Source organism: Eleutherodactylus coqui, chromosome 1, assembly GCF_035609145.1.
Source record: "Eleutherodactylus coqui strain aEleCoq1 chromosome 1, aEleCoq1.hap1, whole genome shotgun sequence".
Taxonomy (NCBI): domain Eukaryota; kingdom Metazoa; phylum Chordata; class Amphibia; order Anura; family Eleutherodactylidae; genus Eleutherodactylus; species Eleutherodactylus coqui.
In genome coordinates, this window is record NC_089837.1 from 521,601,103 (window position 1) to 521,625,808 (window position 24,706).

Sequence of the window (24,706 nt, forward strand, 5' to 3'; positions counted from 1 at the left end):
ATCTGGGTCCGGGGGGGTTCGAGGTGTAGGTGGTCCTCTTGTTCCATCAAGCCCCGCGTTCGGGCGCCAATTACTGATAGGGATTTTTCCATGTTACGTTAATATGCTGTGGGGCTCCAAATCAAAGGTGGTTATGGCAGCCACCATGAGAAAGCAATAGACACAGGCATCACGGTCGTGTCTTAGAGCAATCTGACTTTATTGTGTAAATTGACTTAGTCTTATACAGAAAATAGTAGGCGTATCAGTAGGTTAGTGTTACAGAGGTTGACCTGTTTTACTGGTACATAATTTTGTCTTCTCTATAAACAATGCTTTATTTGTTTGTTTGTATTTAGACATCGTGTCTGGACCTAGACAGCAGACAATGATCAAAGCATTCCTCACAACCTTTGTAAACAAAAGCTAAGCAAGATCTTGGAGACATGATGGACACTTAAGATTACACGTCTACTTCATTTAGCAGAGCTTTTCATAGGACACAGAATAGAGTGTACAATTTAGGCCTACAGCCTCCGGAAACGTATAAAGATACATACATATATAAATTAATATGGTCATAACCCTCACAGAGGTCTTGCACAACTTTTTATGCCAAGTTTAATGGTCCATCATGAACTTTTCTGGTTCCAAAGCGAGCTTGAAAAAGCTTGCCAGAAGGCGCCTCAGAATCTGTCATTCTTCGGGTGGCTGCAGCCTCTGCCCAGAAGGGGATACAAGCGGATATTTGTACCTTGTATTATACTAGCGGCTGTCACTATTCTGGGGACCCGCAGGCGCTTCACTGCAATCCATCAAATATGTCATTGGCTACAAACATTACAAAAGTTACCACTTTTCAAGCTTAATTACATTAAAAAAAAAATAAAAAAATCCGGTTACATTTTTTTTGCACTGATACAATGTGACAGAGAATGTTCTCCTCCATTAGAGCAGTAAGTTTTTATTTTGCAGTGCCACCTATGGGGGAGGGGAGGGTATCATTTCTGTCAATGAGGGTTTTTTCTTGTTTTAGACCATCTGACACGGAAGGACTGTATGCAGCAGGCAGCCCATACCTTATAGATACAGTGCATACGCAGGGACTGAGTCAGGCCCAATGTCCACGGGCGGATCTGATTTGCGGAATCTGCGCGGAAATCCACAAATCAGGCCGCCCATAGGGATACACGGGCGTCCACAAATGAAATGGAGCATGCGGATTTGTTTTGTGGACCTTTTGGTCCAGGAAACAAATCGCAGCATGCTCCATTTCAGTGCCGATCCCACACTGACTGCTTCCATTGAATTCAATTGCGGACGCGCCACGGATTTCACAGGAAAGCGGGAGTTAAAAAAAACCCCCATCACTGCACATGTGCAGTGGCGGCACTCTGGGACGATCCGCAGGGTATTCGCACGAAGATAAAAAAATTAAATTGCATCCGCGATCGCTGGCAAGCATTTAAAAATCATTTGCGCCCTGACTCGCAGGTCTTCTATGTGAGCCGCAGACGCAAGGCCCTACCTGGCTCCGACCAATCACACAATACACTGCGGTTCAAAAAATGCATGGGCCCCTTCTTACCGTAGTAGGACCCCTGGTCCATATACACAGTACAGTATACAGCTCATACACACAGATCTTGCATCCATATACACAATATATGGTCCACATACACAGTACACACACACACACACACACACACACACACACACACACACACACACCTCATCTATATATATAGATCGCATATTAGTTTAGTGATCTCGCTTGGACGCCGAGGGTCCGTAGCGCCGATCTAGAATGACCACGACCAAGAGCATTGTTTCAAAAAGTGTAGATGTCAGAGGAGGTACCGTTGCCCATCTGTTGCACCCACGGCCAGGAGGCCTCTGCCATCCGGCAGGGGGGTCGTCTCTCGATTTTCCTAGCAATTTCCTAGCCGGTACAGCTACTGACAAGCGAGCAACATGACCAAAAAGTACAAGTCGTCTCCTTGTTATTTTTTTTTGTGATTGACTCGAGCCCCGTGCGTGCCTGGATCTCGCTGTTTCTGATGAAGTCGAACCAACAGACATGGAGAATCTGGCGTTGGCATGGCATGTGAAAGGACTCCAGACGCTCAGTGGTATGCGACAGCAAGGCCCAAGTCTCCGAGCCGTACAATAATATTGGCATTACGCAGGTCTGGTAGAATCGGATCTTGGTCCTGAATGTTATGTTCTGCCTCCACCAGAGTTTTTCCAGGGACCTCATTGCCGAGGCTGCCAGCGCTATTCTCTGCAGGATGTCCGAAAGAGCCCTCCCATCTGTGTGCTGAACGTTGCAGATGTACAAGAACTCACCAACAGTGTCTACTCTCTGGCCGTTTACGTCTATGTCCGGAGGAATTGAGCCGGCTTCTAAATTCTGCAGCTCCGTTTTTTGCCAGGAGATGTGAAGCCCAAGACAGGACGCCTCAAAATCAAACTGTTCCAATGAGCGTCTCAGGTTATTAGATGTGACATCCAAGAGTGCGACATCGTTGGCGTAGTCCAGGTCAGTGAAGTGGTACTCCGGAAGAGTAACCCCATTACATTGGACAAGACGCTGAAGAATCCAGTCCATGGCCCTGCAGAAGAGTGCAGGAGCCAAGACACAACCTTGTCGAAAACCAGACAAGGTCTCGAAACTAGCAGAGGTTGAACCGTTGATACGGACTTTGGCGGATGTGCCCTGATGCATGTCTTTTAGTAGGGTTAGAAGGGATGTGGGGACGTTGATGCCACGCATGGCCTTCCAGAGGGCTTCTCTGTTGACCAAGTCGAACACCGCCTTGAGATCCACATACGAGACAAGGAGCGGTTTGTTAAATTCTTTGTGTATCTGAGAGGAGCCTAAGAGCGAGTATGGCATCCATGGTGGAGCAACCTGCCGTGAAGCCTGACTGCCGGGGTCTCTGCTTGGAGGTCAGGAGTGGTTGTACCTTTGAGAGTAGGACGTGCGCGAAGACCTTGCCGGGAACCGAAAGGGGCGTTATTGGCCTGTAGCTAGTGCATACAGTTTATGGGCCCTTCCCCTTATACAGGGCGAGGATGATGCCCTCCTTTCATTCGACGGGGACGTTCCCACAAGACTAGACGCGCAGAAATAGTGAATGTAAAGCAGTGCTTATCAGCTCGATTGCACATTTCAGCAGTTCAGGTGGAATGCCATGTGAGCCAAGCGGACCTCTTCCCGTGATGGAGCAACCGTAGGCACAGAATGGTCGTCCATAGCAACGGATGCGAGGTCATCGCCCGGATTAGCTGGTGGATGGTTTATGGCGGATGACAAATGTTCATGCCAGTGTTGAAGAGTCTCGTCATGGTTGGTACAAGGGCTGCCATCAGATTTGTGGATTGGTGTATGCCGGCTGGTCCCTGTGGACCCTCAGATTCTGGTGACTGCTTTGTATGCTGCTCTTAAATTGTTTGACTTCAGACCCTCCTCAGCTTCATCAGCCAGAGCATTATAGTATCGCTCCCTGTCTTTCTTGGGCTTTACCTGGAACACGCCCTTCAGCCTCTTACATTCCACCTGATTGTTCTTAAGATGGGCTTTTGCCTTCGCTTCAAGGACCTGCGTAGTGTCGTCCGTTAGCCAGGGCTGCCTACAGGGACGCCGGTCTCCGAGAACGGTCTTTGTGGCTTCACGGATAGCGTCTCTTGTGACATTCCAAGCTGTCTCTGGTTCATCTGGGAGATTGCCCAGAGCGTGGAACCGGTTTTCGATTGCGATATTGTATTGACATTGGAGTGCTGGATTTTCCCTCAGGGTGCCAACGTTTAATGAAGGCTGTGATCTGGTCTTATGGGACGGACAGAGGGGAATTGCTATTTCGGCAACAAGCAAATGGCAGTCTGTGTTTGCTGGAGCTTCTGCCCCGCGGTAGACTCAACACGATATGACAGAATTGCGATGACGAATGAGTATATGGTCCAGCTCCTTTTTCATATGTCCATCGTTGGATATCCAGATAAACCTATGGAGGCTACGTCTCTGGAACCAGGAGCCCACCACTGTGAGGCCCATTATGACAGCATCCGGTGTGAATTGTCGTTGGTTGGTCCTTCGTCAAAGGGTCCAATGACGTCTTCATAGCCAGGAGTCCGAGGACCTGGGTCTGCATTCAGGTTGCCGAGCACTAGGAGTACATCGTACAGGGGGACAGACTGTAGGGTGGCGGTGAGCTGGTCCTAAAAGGCATCTTTGTCGGCAGCTGTGTGTTCTTCAGTTGGTGCATTTGAGTCAATGATGGACATGTGACTGTGACAATGAACAAACCTGGCGTACAGCAGACGCGGAGAGATCGGATGCCACATTTCCATGGACTGATTTATGGGAGGGTGAAGGTTCAGTGCCACTCCCTGGTGTGGTCGGAGCCACCGGAGTGTAATATGGTGGCGCCATCAACCTCGCGCTGGTCGTGCTGCAGTAGACGAGCTTCGGTGATGCCGGCCACAGTGATGTTATATCTAGCCAGTTCGTGGATGAGTGCCACCTGGAAGCCAGTCCCGTTCAGAGTAAGGACATTCCATGTGGCAAAGCGGGTGACTGAATGCAAGGCAGTTATTGGGACCCGGTGATCAACCTTCATCCAGAAAGGGCCGTCCCCAACTGGGCTTTTGGCTCTTTCCTTTGTGTGAGCACTGTGAGGGAACTGGCATATACACAAATATATCGCACCAATACTTATAGCATAGAAGACAAAAAGGCAACATATACAGCATGTAAACATACTATACAGTGTACATGTCCTATATACTATACACAGTCCCTACGTGTTGGACATGGAGTCCACAGAATAGTCCTTAAGTGAAGTCTGTAGCAGTCCATATAGTATACACAACGATTAACCCCTGCATAGAAAGCTCCTCATTATACAGAATATCTACAGAATATAGTACTACTACCCACCGGGTAGTAGTCTATATAGTCTATATACGGTCTGCAGGGGCAGAGGTCTATACAGCCCGCGGGGCAGCGGTATATACACAGTATATTCAGCCCGCGGGGCAGCGGTATATACACAGTATATTCAGCCCGCGGGGCAGCGGTATATACACAGTATATTCAGCCCGCGGGGCAGCGGTATATACACAGTATATTCAGCCCGCGGGGCAGCGGTATATACACAGTATATTCAGCCCGCGGGGCAGCGGTATATACACAGTATATTCAGCCCGCGGGGCAGCGGTATATTCAGTCCGCGGGGCAGCGATATATACAGTATATTCAGTCCGCGGGGCAGCGATATATACAGTATATTCAGTCCGCGGGGCAGCGATATATACAGTATATTCAGTCCGCGGGGCAGCGATATATACAGTCCACGGGGCACCGATATATACGGTACAGTCCGCGGGGCAACGGTATATACAGTCCGCGGGGCAACGGTATATACAGTATATTCAGTCAGCGGGGCAACAATATATACAGTATATTCAGTCAGCGGGGCAACAATATATACAGTCAGCAGAATGATAAACAGTATATACAGTCCACCGGGTAGTGGTATATACAGTCCACAGAGTAGTGGTATATACAGTCCGCGGGGCAGTGATAAATACAGTATATACAGTCCACAGGGCAGTGGTATATACAGTCAGCAGAGTAAGGATATATACAGTATATACAGTCCACCAGGTAGTGGTATATACAGTCCGCAGAGTAGTGGTATATACAGTCCGCAGAGTAGTGGTATATACAGTCCACGGGGCAGTGGTATACACAGTCTATACAGTCCACGGGGCAGTGGTATACACAGTCTATTCAGTCCACGGGGCAGTGGTATACACAGTCTATTCAGTCCACGGGGCAGTGGTATACACAGTCTATTCAGTCCACGGGGCAGTGGTATACACAGTCTATTCAGTCCACGGGGCAGTGGTATACACAGTCTATTCAGTCCACGGGGCAGTGGTATACACAGTCTATTCAGTCCACGGGGCAGTGGTATACACAGTCTATTCAGTCCACGGGGCAGTGGTATACACAGTCTATTCAGTCCACGGGGCAGTGGTATACACAGTCTATTCAGTCCACGGGGCAGTGGTATACACAGTCTATTCAGTCCACGGGGCAGTGGTATACACAGTCTATTCAGTCCACGGGGCAGTGGTATACACAGTCTATTCAGTCCACGGGGCAGTGGTATACACAGTCTATTCAGTCCACGGGGCAGTGGTATACACAGTCTATTCAGTCCACGGGGCAGTGGTATACACAGTCTATTCAGTCCACGGGGCAGTGGTATACACAGTCTATTCAGTCCACGGGGCAGTGGTATACACAGTCTATTCAGTCCACGGGGCAGTGGTATACACAGTCTATTCAGTCCACGGGGCAGTGGTATACACAGTCTATTCAGTCCACGGGGCAGTGGTATACACAGTCTATTCAGTCCACGGGGCAGTGGTATACACAGTCTATTCAGTCCACGGGGCAGTGGTATACACAGTCTATTCAGTCCACGGGGCAGTGGTATACACAGTCTATTCAGTCCACGGGGCAGTGGTATACACAGTCTATTCAGTCCACGGGGCAGTGGTATACACAGTCTATTCAGTCCACGGGGCAGTGGTATACACAGTCTATTCAGTCCACGGGGCAGTGGTATACACAGTCTATTCAGTCCACGGGGCAGTGGTATACACAGTCTATTCAGTCCACGGGGCAGTGGTATACACAGTCTATTCAGTCCACGGGGCAGTGGTATACACAGTCTATTCAGTCCACGGGGCAGTGGTATATACAGTATATTCAGTCCACGGGGCAGTGGTATATACAGTATATTCAGTCCACAGGGCAGTGGTATATACAGTATATTCAGTCCACAGGGCAGTGGTATATACAGTATATTCAGTCCACAGGGCAGTGGTATATACAGTCAGCAGGGTAGTGGTATATACAGTCCACCAGGCAGTGGCATATACAGTATATACAGTCAGCAGAGTAATGATATATACAGTGCACAAGGCAGTGATATATACAGTATATATAGTCCACCAGAGAGTGGTATATACAGTCCATGGGGCAGTGGTATATACAGTCAGCATAGCAGTGGTATATACAGTCCACAGGTTAGTGGTTTATACAGTCCACCAGGCAGTGGCATATACAGTATATACAGTCAGCAGAGTAATGATATATACAGTGCACCAGGCAGTGATATATACAGTATATATAGTCCACCAGAGAGTGGTATATACAGTATATACAGTCCATGGGGCAGTGGTATATACAGTCAGCAGAGTAGTGGAATATACCGTGCACAAGGCAGTGATATATACAGTATATATAGTCCACCAGAGAGTGTTATATACAGTATATACAGTCCATGGGGCAGTGGTATATACAGTATATACAGTCAGCAGAGTAGTGGAATATACAGTATATACAGTGCACAGGGTAATGGTATATACAGTCAGTAGTGGAATATGCAGTATATACAGTCAGCAGAGTGGTGGTGGTGGTGGTATATACAGTCCAACCACTTAACACTGTGCTGTCCGCCTCTCTCTCTGTACGGTCCGGCTCCGCTCGGCACACATCGTACTGCTGCACTGGTTGGAGCCGATGACCCTGGAGGTCCCTTGCAGCTCTGCCAGTCTAGGATTCTACCTTTGATCGGCTGTCAGCGGTGATACATCGGGCAGCGCTCAGGTGTCAGCCTGCAGCCACGTGACTCTACCTGTCCAGGTGTCCGCTCCCGGCAGCAGCTCCTCTCTGCACACGTGATCGCCGCTCAGCCGCCTTCCTTCTTACAGCATCGGCAGCAGCGGACTCTGCAGTCACACGATCCCGACGAGCAGTCAGACCAGCCCGCACACCTCCATACACTGACCGCTCACACTCCACTGCCGAGCCAAGGCCACACCCACCGCACGTTACACCCAATCCACAGCATCTCCAGCTACAGCCACGCCTCCTAACACCGCCCACTCTGGTCTAACCTCCACATGTTCAGCAGAGTGGCCAGCCAAGCACCGCCCACTACACCCAAACCAGGTCAGAACCACCGCCCTTTTTTCATTGACTACATATAAGCCCCACCCTCAGTGACACCACGTGACCTACCAGATTTGTAAAAGGAGCGACCAAGTGTGTGACCAGAACCTCTTATTAACCATTTCATGCTTGGTAAAGAATTACTGGTAATTTTAGAACACTTATATGTAAAAGACTCTGAAGCTGCCGTGTTGTACTGCCATTAGGGGAGAGTCCTAGTGTTTTGAATAAATTGTTTCATTACTCAATGTACAATAATAATCGTTTACGATTTTAAGTATTTGCTGTTTATTTTTCTATTGGCCAATCAATGCCTAAAAAATGTCAACTTCTACTTAACTTAGGGCTCATGCAAACGGACAGATATTTGCTGCGGAATCCGGAGAGGTGTCCGCAGCAAATAACACTCCGTAGCATGCTATAGAACAATGATTCTTCATGCACACAAGCATGCTCCATTTTTCTGTGGTACCAGCATGGACAGCTTCCATAACAGTCAATGAAAGCTGTCTAACCCGTGGCCCGTCTACAGTTGCAGACGGGCTGCAGATTCCACGGGAAAACCAGTAGTTTAAAAAAATCTGTATTGCACATGTCCAACAGCGAGCCGTGCGGACCATCCACAGTACAGAGGAACTGGCAGAAGACAGGTCCACGCAGATGCCGGCAAAGAAGACTACAAGTACGCAGAGACCTGCTGTATGCATAAGGCCTTAGGAGGAACTTTCTGCTATGATTATTATAAGTAATTATATTACTCTCCCCTATATACAAGAATATAACTACTATAATACTGCCCCCCTATGTACAAGAATATAACACTATAATACTGCCCCCTATGTACAAGAATATAACGACTATAATACTGCTCCCTATGTACAAGAATATAACACTATAATACTGCCCCCTATGTACAAGAATCTAACTACTATAATACTGCCACCTATGTACAAGAATATAACTACTATAATACTGCCCCCTATGTACAAGAATATAACTACTATAATACTGCTCCTATGTACAAGAATACAACTACTATAATACTGCCCCCTATGTACAAGAATATAACTACTATAATACTGCCTCCAATGTACAAGAATATAACTACTATAATACTGACCCCTACGTACAAGAATATAACTACTATAATACTGCCCCCTATGTACAAGAATATAACTACTATAATACTGCCCTCTATGTTCAAGAATATAACTACTATAATACTGCCTCCTATGTACAAGAATATAACTACTATAATACTGCCTCCAATGTACAAGAATAAAACTACTATAATACTGCTCCCTATGTACAAGAATATAACTGCTATAATACTGCCCCCTATGTACAAGAATATAACTACTATAATACTGCTCCCTATGTACAAGAATATAACTACTATAATACTGCCCCCTATGTACAAGAATATAACTACTATAATACTGCTCCCTATATACAAGAATATAACTACTATAATACTGCCCCCTATGTACAAGAATATAACTACTATAATACTGCCTCCTATATACAAGAATATAACTACTATAATACTGCCTCCTATGTACAAGAATACAACTACTATAATACTGCCTCCTATGTACAAGAATACAACTACTATAATACTGCCCCCTATGTACAAGAATATAACTACTATAATACTGCCCCCTATGTACAAGAATATAACTACTATAATACTGCCCCCTATGTACAAGAATATAACTACTATAATACTGCCCCCTATGTACAAGAATATAACTACTATAATACTGCCTCCTATGTACAAGAATATAACTACTATAATACTGCCCCCTATGTACAAGAATATAACTACTATAATACTGCCTCCTATATACAAGAATATAACTACTATAATACTGCCTCCTATGTACAAGAATATAACTACTATAATACTGCCTCCTATGTACAAGAATACAACTACTATAATACTGCCCCCTATGTACAAGAATATAACTACTATAATACTGCCTCCAATGTACAAGAATATAACTACTATAATACTGCCTCCAATGTACAAGAATAAAACTACTATAATACTGCCCCCTATGTACAAGAATATAACTACTATAATACTGCCCCCTATGTACAAGAATATAACTACTATAATACTGCCCCCTATGTACAAGAATATAACTACTATAATACTGCCTCCTATGTACAAGAATACAACTACTATAATACTGCCTCCTATGTACAAGAATACAACTACTATAATACTGCCCCCTATGTACAAGAATATAACTACTATAATACTGCCCCCTATGTACAAGAATATAACTACTATAATACTGCTCCCTATATACAAGAATATAACTACTATAATACTGCCCCCTATGTACAAGACTATAACTACTATAATACTGCGTCCTATGTACAAGAATATAACTACTATAATACTGCCCCCTATGTACTAGAATATAACTACTATAATACTGCCCCCTATGTACTAGAATATAACTACTATAATACTGCCCCCTATGTACATAGCCCTTTTCTTTATGTACATATGTCTGTATGGGGTGTGCTACGGTGTTTGTTCTCTGATACACAAGGCTTCATACGGTTCTTAGATCACGCTCTGCTGTAATAATGATATGGGACTTCTGAAGTCTCTTCCTGACATCTTCACCTTTCTTAATCTCCTTTGAAGCCCTCCATTCAGCCGCCCCTATAAATCTCTCCACAATTAGGACTCCCCCCCACCCCCCATTCCCCGCAGGGCGGCTTTTTACCCCGTTGGACAATATGGCAGCTGCTTCATGTTCGGGGTTTAGGTTTTGAAGAGAGCCGTCCCATGGAGACTGGTGATTTGTATTCTGTGAGAAGTGGCTTAGATACAAGGGGCTCAGCAGACAGTATCACCGGTGATAGACTCAGATAGATCAGCCTACCAGACAGTATCACACTGGCTTAGATACCCTCCCCATAGGTTAATGTATGTCAATATGTAAATATCTCCTCTTGCTCTCTGTCTTCGGATCTTCACTTTATATCCTATGAAGGTCGTCGCTTCTTTATATGTAAATATATTCCCCGCTCGGATTCGCCAGTCCTGACGTCTTTCGGAATTACATGTTTCCGTCTCATTTGAATAATAAGCAGCTCAGCGAAGTCCTGATCATCTCAAGACCAAGAACCCCAAGAAGTAGACGTCCTTGACTCGTCCTCCCCTGTCCAGGGTGCTATTTCTTAGCCATAGCTGTTCTGGGAAAGCTGAGTGACAACCAATATGGCAACCATTACAGCCCCAACACGTGTTGTTGTCCAGCTTTTCGTGGTTCCTGAATGGCAGCTCTGACTAGTTCGATCTGGGCGGTCGCATCTCCCTTTTTCCCGTTCCTGGGATCTTCCCACCATTGCACACTACAGGCCTCAGGGCAGCCAACATCCCGCTACAGATGTATCACTAGTCCTCCTAGGTTTATGGCTCACCCCACCCCTGCTTAATGGGGTTATCAAAGCAGCACCCGACAGAATACATCGGGGTCAGAGCAGAAGCACTACTCTGACCCCCGTTTAGCGCCTGGTGCCAGTAACTGCAGACTGGGCTCCCATTGATTTCAATGAGAGCTGTGCCCCCGCTCTGATCCCCGTGTATCCCAGCGGGCGTTGCCTGGATAACCGCTGCTGCGTCCTCCCCCTGGTATGAGTCTGGTACCACCCAACTACCTCGGTTCCCTTCCAGACTCACATCTTCACAGCTCCATAAGACTCCCCAGAACGGACCGCCGCCAGCTCAGTGACAGCTCGCGGAGAGCACTGCAAGCTGCCCACTTCTACAGAGGCGTAACTTTAACCCGTTTAGGGCCAGCCACAGTAAATTTACAGCGGCTGGTCCTGGGCTTAGAGCACCGCCGATAGTAAAATTATGGCGGTGCTCTAAGTCTCCTGCTAAGTCTAAATCAGTCAGAGACAGGAACGGGTTATCAGCTGTTCGTGACAGCTGATAACCCGGAACAGAAGGCAGGAGCGGTTTTTAACCCTTCCTGCCTTCTGCTTCCCCAATATGAGCACTGTATGGGGAAAGTGAAAGTAAGATGTACTTTTACTACGGGAGCCTCCGTGGGGTCATGTGATCTCCCGGGATTCCCTGCTACTGCAGAGCTGGAGGGTCAGACTTAGACCCTGGCAGCTCTGCAGGTGACTAATGTCACCACAGGGGTTGCTTTCCCCTATAACTAGGGCTCATATGGACGCCCCAGCTACAGTGGGAAAGTGTCAAATAAAGAAAAAAAAATGTGTGAATGTCCCCCAGAGGTCTTATATGACGTCATGGGGGACATAGATGGTAAAAAACACAATTACATAAATAAGTAAAACAAAATAACAGAATAAAACAACAATACATACAAAAGAAAGAGAATAACACAAAGCAGACGCCAACAAAAACCATCGCCGTATGCGCCCTGTAAACCAAAACCATACATACTACATATCAAAACGTCCGAAACAAATAGAGGAACCCGTTCCCATACTTTATTTTAGTGTAAATAAAAAAATAATTAAAAAAAAATATATAAATGTTAAAAAAAACAATTTTTTTTAGCCTTTTACCCCCAATAAAACTAAAAAACGGAAAAAAAAAGTCAGTGAAAAAGATATTAAAAAAATAGTCCTATATGTCACGGAAAAAAAAACACTGCAAAAATAATTTTGGTAGCTAAAGGAAAAAAAATAGAGCAGTAAAACCGCCACATGGGTAAAATCCCTAAAAAGTGTCTGGTCCTTAAGGTACAAAACAGCTTGGTCCTTAAGGGGTTAAGCTGCTTGACCCAATGCAAAATCTGGAACAGGGCCCCCTATCTATAATGCTTCATTCTGATGTCTTCTTATAGGGAGAAGAGAGACATTACGGGATCCCAAGGCTCCAGGTCCTTCACAACTACACCCTCTGCACCCGCTATAGGCTCACCCTTCATTTCCATGACTAGACTATCTCAGCCCACTACTTTTAAGGCGGCAACACTTTTCCCGGTCAGCTCACTGACTGCTCTGGGACTCTCTAGACATTGCTTAAAGAAGTTGCAATCACTTTGTCCTTCCTGCTTGCTGCTGACCAGGACATGTGACTGCTACAGCCAATCATTGGTCTACAGCAGTGATCGTCTATAGCCAGTGATTGGGTGCAGCAGTCACATGACCTGGTCAGCAGCAACCAGGAAGGACAGAGTGATTGCAAAGCAATTTTAAGGCATGGAACAACCCCTTTAAGGTACCTTTACGCGGAACAGCTGTCAGGCATATAAATGCCCAACCGCCATCCCAACGGCTGTCGCTCCTATGTGGGGGGTGCAGCGAGCCTGCAGTGAGGAGGAAGCATTGGTGGGGTTCTCAGCAGACCTCCACCAATCAGGGTTTAACACCTTTCCTGTGAAAAGGTAATAAATGAATCCTGGTACAAGCCATTTAACCCCTTAACGCAACAGGACGTAAACTTACGTCCCGTAGATGGAGCACGCTTAAAAGTGAATCTGCACCATCCCAAGAGGGAGTCAGATGTGACTAATAGCCGACCTCCTGCTTCAACAGCAGGGATCGATACCTGCCATGATCAATGTACATAGCAGCACATAAAGGGTTCACAGAGGGATCACTCTTCCTCTGTGACGTCATGTACTTGTGGAGGGTCGCCATTGCAACCAAACGCCAGACAGTGGTGTCCTAGTCTGCCATGGCCTAAGATCGTTATTGTAAGCGATAAGGTATTGCAGTGCATAGGTACTGCAGTGCATTATCATAGTGATCATAGCTTTTATGGTTCAAGTGCCCTACAGGGGCATAAGAAAATTTAATTAAAAAAATGGTATTAAAAAAAAAAAAAAAAAAAAAAACGTTAAAAACGAACAAAAAACAAACCAGCTTGTATAAAAAACAAAAAAAATAAAAAAACAACACGTTTGGTATCATCGTATCCAGAACAACCTGTGCCATAATTCTTGTAATTTAGCCCCGCCCCTGTCCCACCTCCTTTCATTGCAAATAGTGCAGAGGGGCGGAGAGGAGGCAGAGAGGGGGCGGGAGCTCAGTTCCTGCTCCTGGCTCTTCCATCCTCCCCCACCCCCGCAGATGAGGATGACGTATATCGGCTCGGCGTGAAAACCGAGCCGATATACGTTCGTCTGATTCCGCCTTGACACTGTGGAAAAACAAACAAAAACCACAATGGTAGAACTGAGGTGTTTTCTCTTTGCCCTCCAAAAAACGAATTCCTAAAAGTTATACATTATATGTACCCGAAAATTGTACTGATGAAAACTACGGCTCGCCACGCAAAAAACAAGCCTCCCACGGCCGCGTCGACGGAAGACTAAAAGAATTGTAACCTTGGAAATGTGTAGCTGAAAAGCCAAAAGAAATTGTCCTGTCCTTAAACCCAAAATAGGCAATCACTAAGGGGTTAATGAACAAGACCCAAGACTAAGGCCGCCCGCACACGGCAGAGCCGCAGTCTGTATGCAGAATCCCTCAGCAGAATCCGGCTCTGTCAGCAGCGGTATCGTGCGTACATGCTTTGGCGCCGTCTTTTCTGTACTGCGGATGGACCCGGCGGCTCGCCGTTGCACATGCGCAGTACAGATTTTTAAATATTTTTTTTTCCATTGCCGGGTGATGAAGTGGAATCTGTGACTGGTGTGCAATGTTCGTTGCAGACGGGCCGTGGGTTGACTTCAATGGAAGCCGTCCGTGCAGAGCCTGCATGAAAATGGAGCATGCTGCGATATTTCCTCCGTAAGCGAAAATCACAATTGATTGTAGGAAGCAGCGGCTCTCTATAGGGAGTAACGGGCGGTATTTGCTGCAGATTAGCTGATGCCGCCCGTGGATTCTGCAGCACATATCCACCCAGCTTAGGCTAGTTCCACACGGGAGATCGCGATTTTGCAGCGAAAAATTTGCATCTTTTTTCCCGCAAAATCATCGCGACTTTCTTGTGTGATTTTGTCACGATTTTTTAAGCAAGGCGATTTTCTAATGTTACAACCACATTGCATTTGTTTGTGCGATGCGATAAAACGGAGGCTCCATTGGGAAACATGGGAGATAAAAAAGAAAATCGCAGAAAGATAGAGCGTGCCGCTATTTTTTGCTCTCACAGCAGCGCATCAGTGAAAACATCGCAGACGGGAAGAAAACTTTTGTAAATCATTAGTTTCATAATCTGCTGTTCTACGGACTCTCGCATTGCGCAAAAATCGCATGATTCTCTCACCCATGTGAAACCACCGTAACAGTCAGCAGTGTCAGCCTAAATTCTTCTTGCCACCATACATGGACTATCTGAGCTCATAACACCCCTTTCTGTCCCTCCGGTCCGTGTTGTGACGCAGCGCTTTGGTGTAAAAGACCAACACAGTAAAATACGCCCAGATGCCTGCAGAAACCCGAGGCCCATCGCACAAATACGCAGCGCACATGTGTGCGTAAATACGCTAAAGCCCATGTGAAGCCGGCTTCATGCATGTTGATGAAAATCCACCACCTAAATTAACATGCCGTGACTTTAAAATCCTCACCGCTTGTCAATTTCTGCGCCAATCTTTTTTTTATGCAGGATGTAGATGAAGTTTGTAAAAACCTAATCCACTCTGCTGCTACTGCGGGCGCTGCACACGCGAATCCGGACAGAAAATCCACAGTATACCCGGACTGCTGTTCATGAACTAGTTAGCGGCTGTAAGGTTCTTTTTATGACATTTCAGCCCCTCCCCAACGCAGACTCTTTACTCGCCAAGTGCACTGAACGCACATAAATTCGCATGCGCGGTCTTCGAGAAAATACTCCCTGCTGCGCTCCTCCAAAGACCGGCAGGGACTGTTCAGTCACGGACTATTCGCAGGTAATTATGTTTTCCGGAACTCGCACACACCTCCCTGCAAACTTCTTGGCCAGTCGTGGGATTACCCGTTTACACGAGATGATCATCAATGAACCAGCGACTATTTTTAGGTGAGCTGAAAAGAAGCAACTAGTGAGGGAAATCTCATTGGTGTCCGTGTTTACATGCAACAACCGCTGCTCAGGTTTGCCCTACCCAGTGACTATTCAGGTGGTAGTAAAGCCATTCTGATACATTTACCCGACTTACAAGTAGCTAGGTGGGCTTGGAAGTGTTCATTCACAGCCATGTGCTAAAGTTGGTGACCCCTCGTCAAATTACACATACTGCGGAGGAAGTTCACTTCAGAGAAGAGCCACTACTATGCATCTGGAGAGTCTTCAGATCTTTTCACTTTCTTTACATTTTGTTATGTTGGGTCCTGTGCAAATTAAAAGAAGCATCCGAGTTTCCCCCGTCATTCTGCACTCAGTACCCCATAATGACAAAGTCACTACAGAATGGTAGAAATCTTTGTACATTTTTAAAGAATGAAAAACTCACATTTTGTGTTGACACAGCCTTTGGTATGACACTTCAGATGTAGCACTTGGGCCAGCCCATTTCTTTTGATCATACTTGAGATGCTTCTGCACCTTGATTGGAGACACTTATACTAAATTCAGTTCATTGGACACAATTTTAAAATACCCCCATCTATATAAGGTTTCACAGCTCACAATACATATCAGAGCCAAAACCAAGTCATGAGGAGGACAGAACTACCCGTAGAGCTCACAGACTGGATTGTGTGGAGGCACAGATCTGGAGAAGCTACAACAACATTTCAGCTGAACTGCAAGTTCCCAAGAGTCCAGCAGCCTCCATAAGTCTTACATGGAAGAGCAACAACCAGGACTCTTCCTAGAGCCAGCGACCCACCAGACTAAGGGGGAGAAGGGTCTTGGTAAGAGAGGAGACCAGGAACCCAACGGTCACTCTGTCTGAGCTCCATAGATCCTGTGTGCAGATGGGAGAAACTTCCAGAAGATCGACGATCACTGCAAGCCTCCAGCAATCCCGGCTTTATGGTGGAGCGGCCAGAAAGAAGCCTCTTCTCAGTAAAATACACATGAAAGCTGCCTGAAGTTACCAAAAAGACCCTAAAAGACCCCCAGACTGCGAGAAACAAGATTATCTGCTGTGATGACACCAAGATGGAACTTTTTGGCCTCAATTCTAAGTGTTCTTTCTGGAGGAAACCAGGCGCCGCTCATCACCGGCCCAATACCATTCCTACAGTGAAGTCTGGTGGTGAAGCAGTATGCTGGGGGAGAGAAGACCGGTCAGGATGGATGGAAACCAGGCGCCGCTCATCACCGGCCCAATACCATCCCTACAGTGAAGCCTGGTGGTGGAGCATTATGCTGAGGGAGGGGAGACCGGTCAGAGTGGATGTAAACCAGGCGCCGCTCATCACCTGCCCAATACCATCCCTACAGTGAAGCCTGGTGGTGGAGCATCATGCTGAGGGAGAGGAGACCGGTCAGAGTGGATGGAAACCAGGCGCCGCTCATCACCTGCCCAATAGCATCCCTACAGTGAAGCCTGGTGGTGGAGCATCATGCTGGGGGGAGGGGAGACCGGTCAGGGTGGATGGAAACCAGGCGCTGCTCATAACCAGCCCAATACAATCCCTACAGTGAAACCTGGTGGTGGAGCATCATGCTGAGGGAGGGGAGACCGGTCAGGGTGGATGGAAACCAGCCGCTGCTCATAACCAGCCCAATACGATCCCTACAGTGAAGCCTGGTGGTGGAGCAGCATGCTAGGGGAGAGGAGACCGGTTAGGGTGGATCGAAACCAGGCACGGCTTATCACTGGCCCAATACCATCCCTACAGTGAAGCCTGGTGGTGGAGCATCATGCTGAGGGAGGGGAGACCGGTCAGGGTGGATGGAAACCAGGCACCACTCATTACCGGCCCAATACCATCCCTACAGTGAAGCCTGGTGGTGGAGCATCATGCTGGGTGAGGGGAGACCGGTCAGGGTGGATGGAAACCAGGCACCACTCATTACCGGCTCAATACCATCCCTACAGTGAAGCCTGGTGGTGGAGCATCATGCTGGGGGAGTGGAGACCGGTCAGGGGTGATTAAATACAGAGATGATGAAAACCTGATCCAGAGCGCAAGGGACCTCAGAGTGGGGAGAAGGGTCACCTTCCAACAAGACAATGACCCTAAGAACCCAGCCAAGACAATGCAGGAGGGGCTTAGGATCAACTCTATGATGTCGTTGAGTGGCCCGGCCAGAGCCCGGATTTATACCCAATCAAACATCTCTGGAGACCTGAAAATGGCGTCCACAGACGGCCCCCATCCAACTTGACTGAGGGCCAAAAATCCCCAAATACTAGCGTGCAAACCTTGTGGCATCATCTCCAAGAAGACTGGAGGTTTTAGTCGCTGCCAAAGCAGCTTCAACAAAGTCCTGAGTACGGGGTGTGAATACTTATGTCAATGCACAATGGTAGTAGTTCATTTTTAAAAACTGTCCAAAGATTTCTACCATTCTGCTGTCACTTTGTTATTATGGGGTACTGAGTGCACAAGGCCACATCACAACAAAATGTAAAAAAGTGAAGGGTGTGAATCCTTTCCTTCTGCAGTGTATGGTACATGGCCCAGCGTCATAATAGGGTCCCATTCTGATCTTTTCTCTCTTTTCTGTGTTTGTCCCTGCAACAGCCTTGCTCACCAGAGACGTGGGAGCATGGAGGATGGGCATCGGTGAAGGTCCAGCCGCACAGTCATGAATCCTTATAAAGCTGCTCATAAAAAACGGCTCAATAACAGCGTACTGGCCCTTTAAAATAAATAGATTTATATATACAAGGTAAGCCGGCCTGACAGGACAGCTGTGCGGAGGACGCACCTCACACCTCCACGTATAAGAATATACCGCAGTCTGTTCCCTGCAGCTAATTATATTCTACCAGCATTCTCCTCTCAGACTGTTTACAACCAAAAGTAAATCAAAGTCAATGTAAAAATGAAGAAGTGCGAGTCCTTATGCAGGCGGTCCGAGAGTCTGGATTATTAGGCCTGGGCTACAACATCGACCCTGATAGGGGTCGGCGACCAAAGATCGTTGTGCAGCCCTGCAGCAGCTGATGGACTAAGTGTTTCTCTCCTGGGAACAATCAGATGAAATCTGCAGAATGCAGACATAAATATTCATAAGTGGGGTCTGTGAGCAGTCAGTACATGCCAAACACCACCGAGTAAGGACTAACCCCACCGCATGGGCAATGTATGATACCAGATATATGTATTCTTGTACATAGCGGGCAGTATTATAGTAGTTATATTCTTGTACATAGGGGGGCAGTATTATAGTAGTTATATTCTTGTACATAGGGAGCAGTATTATAGTAGTTATATTCTTGTACATAGGGAGCAGTATTATAGTAGTTATATTCTTGTACATAGGGGGCAGTATTATAGTAGTTATATTCTTGTACATAGGGGGCAGTATTATAGTAGTTATATTCTTGTACATAGGAGGCAGTATTATAGTAGTTATATTCTTGTACATAGGGGGCAGTATTATAGTAGTTATATTCTTGTACATAGGGGGCAGTATTATAGTAGTTATATTCTTGTACATAGGGGCAGTATTATAGTAGTTACATTCTTGTACATAGGAGGCAGTATTATAGTAGTTATATTCTTGTACATAGGGGGCAGTATTATAGTAGTTATATTCTTGTACATAGGGGGCAGTATTATAGTAGTTACATTCTTGTACATAGGAGGCAGTATTATAGTAGTTATATTCTTGTACATAGGGGCAGTATTATAGTAGTTATATTCTTGTACATAGGAGGCAGTATTATAGTAGTTATATTCTTGTACATAGGGGGCAGTATTATAGTAGTTATAGTCTTGTACATAGGGGCAGTATTATAGTAGTTACATTCTTGTACATAGAGGGCAGTATTATAGTAGTTATATTCTTGTATATTGGGGGCAGTATTATAGTAGTTATATTCTTGTACATAGGGGCCAGTATTATAGTAGTTATATTCTTGTACATAGGGGCCAGTATTATAGTAGTTATATTCTTGTATATTGGGGGCAGTATTATAGTAGTTATATTCTTGTACATAGGGGGCAGTATTATAGTAGTTATATTCTTGTACATAGGGGGCAGTATTATAGTAGTTATATTCTTCTACATAGGGGGCAGTATTATAGTAGTTATATTCCTCTACATAGGGGGCAGTATTATAGTAGTTATATTCTTCTACATAGGGGGCAGTATTATAGTAGTTATATTCTTGTACATAGGGGGCAGTATTATAGTAGTTATATTCTTGTACATAGGGGGCAGTTTTATAGTAGTTATATTCTTGTACATAGGGGGCAGTATTATAGTAGTTATATTCTTGTACATAGGAGGCAGTATTATAGTAGTTATATTCTTGTACATAGGGGGCAGTATTATAGTAGTTACATTCTTGTACATAGAGGGCAGTATTATAGTAGTTATATTCTTGTATATTGGGGGCAGTATTATAGTAGTTATATTCTTGTACATAGGGGCCAGTATTATAGTAGTTATATTCTTGTATATTGGGGGCAGTATTATAGTAGTTATATTCTTCTACATAGGGGGCAGTATTATAGTAGTTATATTCTTGTACATAGGAGTAGTATTATAGTAGTTATATTCTTGTACATAGGGGGCAGTATTATAGTAGTTATATTCTTCTACATAGGGGGCAGTATTATAGTAGTTATATTCTTCTACATAGGGGGCAGTATTATAGTAGTTATATTCTTCTACATAGGGGGCAGTATTATAGTAGTTATATTCTTGTACATAGGGGGCAGTATTATAGTAGTTATATTCTTGTACATAGGGGGCAGTATTATAGTAGTTATATTCTTGTACATAGGGGGCAGTATTATAGTAGTTATATTCTTGTACATAGGAGGCAGTATTATAGTAGTTATATTCTTGTACATAGGGGGCAGTATTATAGTAGCTATATTCTTGTACATAGGGGCAGTATTATAGTAGTTATATTATTGTACATAGGGGGCAGTATTATAGTAGTTATATTCTTGTACATAGGGGCCAGTATTATAGTAGTTATATTCTTGTATATTGGGGGCAGTATTATAGTAGTTATATTCTTGTACATAGGGGCAGTATTATAGTAGTTATATTCTTGTACATAGGGGAGCAGTATTATAGTAGTTATATTCTTGTACATAGGGGGCAGTATTATAGTAGTTATATTCTTGTACATAGGGGACAGTATTATAGTAGTTATATTCTTGTACATAGCGGGCAGTATTATAGTAGTTATATTCTTGTACATAGGAGGCGAGTTAATTTTTTGGACAATTTATTTAGTCTTACTTCTACCTGTTTTTAGACAGCCCCATACATTGCACAGTGCCTTGGGTTGGTACTGCAAACTGAATCCTATTAAAGTGAACGGGACTCAGTGTGCATTACCAAACTGGGCCACTACATAATGTACTGATCTGTCTAAAAATAGCTAGAAGTGGGACAGCTACTTTAAAGTATGCTATTTGGTATTGACAGTAAGGGCTCATGTTTACCGGTGGGTCTGAATTCTGGGATCCACGTGGGACAATCAAGTATTTCTCACTTGTTGGCATATTCATTTTCTTACCACAGTACCATGTAGCGCAGGGACATTTTTTCTAGCAGCGTATTGTATATATTTCTTTCCCTGGGGGAGCTCTCTGTCTAAGAGAAGCCCTCTACATGTCCTGCAGCTCTCCCTAAGTCCAGGGGATAAGATATTTGTGGTAAAGAATTTGAAGAAGGACCTTGTGGCGCATTCCTATTGATTTATCATATAGACAATCATGGGCGACCGCAACTTAATTAAAGTATGCAGGTTTGTTTTCCGGAACTTTACCATGCCCTGCTTTGCCGCGGATCCCACAGGGACGGCTTCCATTGAAGTCAATGGAAGCCGTCCGATCTGCGGCACACCTGGAACTGTCCCTCCGGGTGTGCTGCGGGTTCTGTGGGAAAGCAGGAGATTTAAAAAAAAAAAAAAAAAAAAAATCTACATTGCGCATGTGTGTGGGCCCACCCACTTGCACGGAGGAGACGACGGACGACCCACACGCATCCAGACTGGTAATGTCCTCATGCCGCAGACAGGGTGGGATTCCGCGGCGGGGCTCCCGCCCACGGAACCTGACCCACCCATGGACATGAGGCCTTAGTCTGAAATGGGACATGCTTATGGAGTAGCAATACTGAGCCTTATCCTTCAACTTTTATCAGCAATGTAGACAATACATATATTTAGTCCATGGGAGGCGGCTTTGTGTTCGGTCAGCTCTGCTGTGAATGTGAATCATTAATGCTAGTAATTGGATTGTACTGGACTCTATCTGCAGTCATTTCCTGTAGAACTGCAGTAAGGATTAGATCACCTGGTAGAAGATGATGCAAGTGATGGAATTCTGCTTAGAATATGGAATATGTACCAGGACAGTTCGCAGCTGGGTATTCTCACCGATTGCACGGTTATTTGGGGGGTTTGCAGGTTCTCAGCACAAACAGCAGATCATGGACAACCGCTGGTCCAAACAATTCAACCGATGTGAGACAGTTTTATGGATCCCAGATTAGTTAAACTGCGATCAGCCATTGAACTGGGTTTAAGGAAAGCGTGTTGCAACAACACTTTTTGATATAAGATTTGCAAATCCAAGTTCACTTGAAGAAATGTGCTGTGCATGGTAATTGGTGACTATGGTCAAGTGATCTTACCAGCGATGGTAATGTGGCGGGTGATGGTGCGACAACGAGTTCAGGATGGCGCAGTGCTGGCAGACGGAGGACAGATTTTTTAATGAAAATATAATTTTACTGAACTGGAATTTGATGAATATTTCCGTTCCATAAGAGGAATATTACACTATAACTTTAACCGGGTTTTCACACTAATACGCTGTCTCAACTTGGTTCAGCAAGGTACTTTATACAATTTATGTCAGGGCTTGACTTCCTGCACTCCAGTCAGCAGCTCTCTCCGCTAGGCAATCCAGGATTTTGGACAGTTCCCCTGCATAACTCTTTACTTTGTTCTCAGATCCTGACTAGGCTCACTATAAAAGCCTGGCCCTGCCACTCCCTCAATGCATGATTATTGTGCTCCACAAGACTTGATCAACTCCACTGCTATCTAATCTGAGACCTCCTGATACAGGCGTCTGGCTTCCCTTCTGACAACGCCACCCGCCTCCTACATTTGTACCGAGACCATCCATTGGCTCTTCCCTGACTATTCTCTGGATTTGCATGGTAACTTCACCTGTCGATCCATACCAAACCCAGTGCCACAAACGCTACAAAAGAAGCACGCCCAAACATGGAGCCCGTAGTGACTGCCTTGCAGAAGCAACTTACATGGCACATAATGCAAAGAATCTCTCATTCACATGTAAATTCGCATCTCCGACCACTTACGGACTCCGCACATCGTAGGTGTGAAGATCCATCAAAACAGAGGTAATTCACTTCCATATCATACTCCCCTGTTGCATGTAGCACCTCCACGAAGTGTCCTGCCATACCGGTACCTGCACAGTATTAACCCTCGCATAGCCAGCACACCATGTTAACCCCTACACTACCGGTGTACATATTAACACCCAATCACTATGCAGAAAAATAGAGCATGTTCTTTTTTTTTTTTTTTTCTTTGCGCGACTGAAATGTGCGCACAAAGTACAGAAATGTGAGAGAACCTATTGAAGTAAATGGGTTCTGTTCTCTGCGTATTGCACATGCAAACATGCAAGCAAATACACACTTTTGAAACCGGCCCTAGTCAGCGAGGGTTAATTCACGTCGGTGAGAAAAATCACACAATTTTTGCCTGTTGTGACACAAACAAAGCTCGCACAAAAATACAACCCCTTATTTGTAATGGGTTTATTTACATGGGTGATTTTTCTCACGCAGTGATGCTGCGAGATGGAAAGATTGAAGCACATTCTATTTTCGTGTACAGTCTGCCACACGGCTGGGATGTCCATGTGTAGTGGCCCAGAGTTAACGGGGCCCCTTTATAAGTATGAATGTGTTTGGTATTGTCAGTATCTTTAATGTGTGCATTTGATGTGTATTGCACCTCTGCAGCACTGAATGGGTTAATGTCTGAGTTATGTCTGGAAAATGTATCTTGTTGTGTGTCACGTGATCATGTTTTATACATGTGTATACAAGGTTTTGGAGCAAGGGTCTTCTTGCAAAAGTCTGACTGCCAATGAGTCTAAGAGAAAGTTCTTTAGTGAGTAGGAGAGACTGTGCCTCATCTTGTGAGGAGCCCCAGGATGGAAGAGGCTGAGCGATGGCCTGAGGTGTGCCCTGAGCCCAATCCACCCCGGCCTCCTTGCTATTAATATGGAGGATGAGAGAATGAGAGGAGCCGCGCATGCAGTGCTGAGTTCTACCCCTAAATGTGAGTGCTGACCGGTAGAGAGCTGGAGAGAGAAGGAGAGTAGCCGGGAGCAGAATCCCACAGATAACTGGGACTGTGGACTCGTCTGGCATCCTGTGAATCCTCCCTGTCACATCACTATTGTGTCTGCCCCGGTGTTCTGCTGGCGTGTGTAAAGCTTTGGACTGTAACGTTTTATTTGGAGTAAACAAGCTCTACCGACCATTTCCAGTTTTGTTCAGAAAGTTATTCCTGTGTGTGGACTACTTATTTCCCAACTTCTGGATTCACCGCAGAGGACGGAACGGTGACGTCACGAGTGACAAAGTAAACCACAGCCTGGGTT

The 24,706-nt window shown here is 45.4% G+C and overlaps 1 protein-coding gene across 4 annotated transcripts in view; it reads right to left on the bottom strand.

Annotated features, from left to right (window-relative positions):
- PAK1 (p21 (RAC1) activated kinase 1) overlaps window positions 1–24,706 on the bottom strand; it is a 120,913-nt gene that overhangs the window by 60,197 nt on the left and 36,010 nt on the right. The window contains exon 1 of one of the 4 annotated variants that reach the window (XM_066588265.1): window positions 7,698–7,857. The exons of 2 other annotated variants lie outside the window; for them this stretch is intronic. The gene's annotated coding sequence lies outside the window, so the exon portion shown is untranslated. One more of the 4 variants, XM_066588267.1, reaches the window with a different exon arrangement.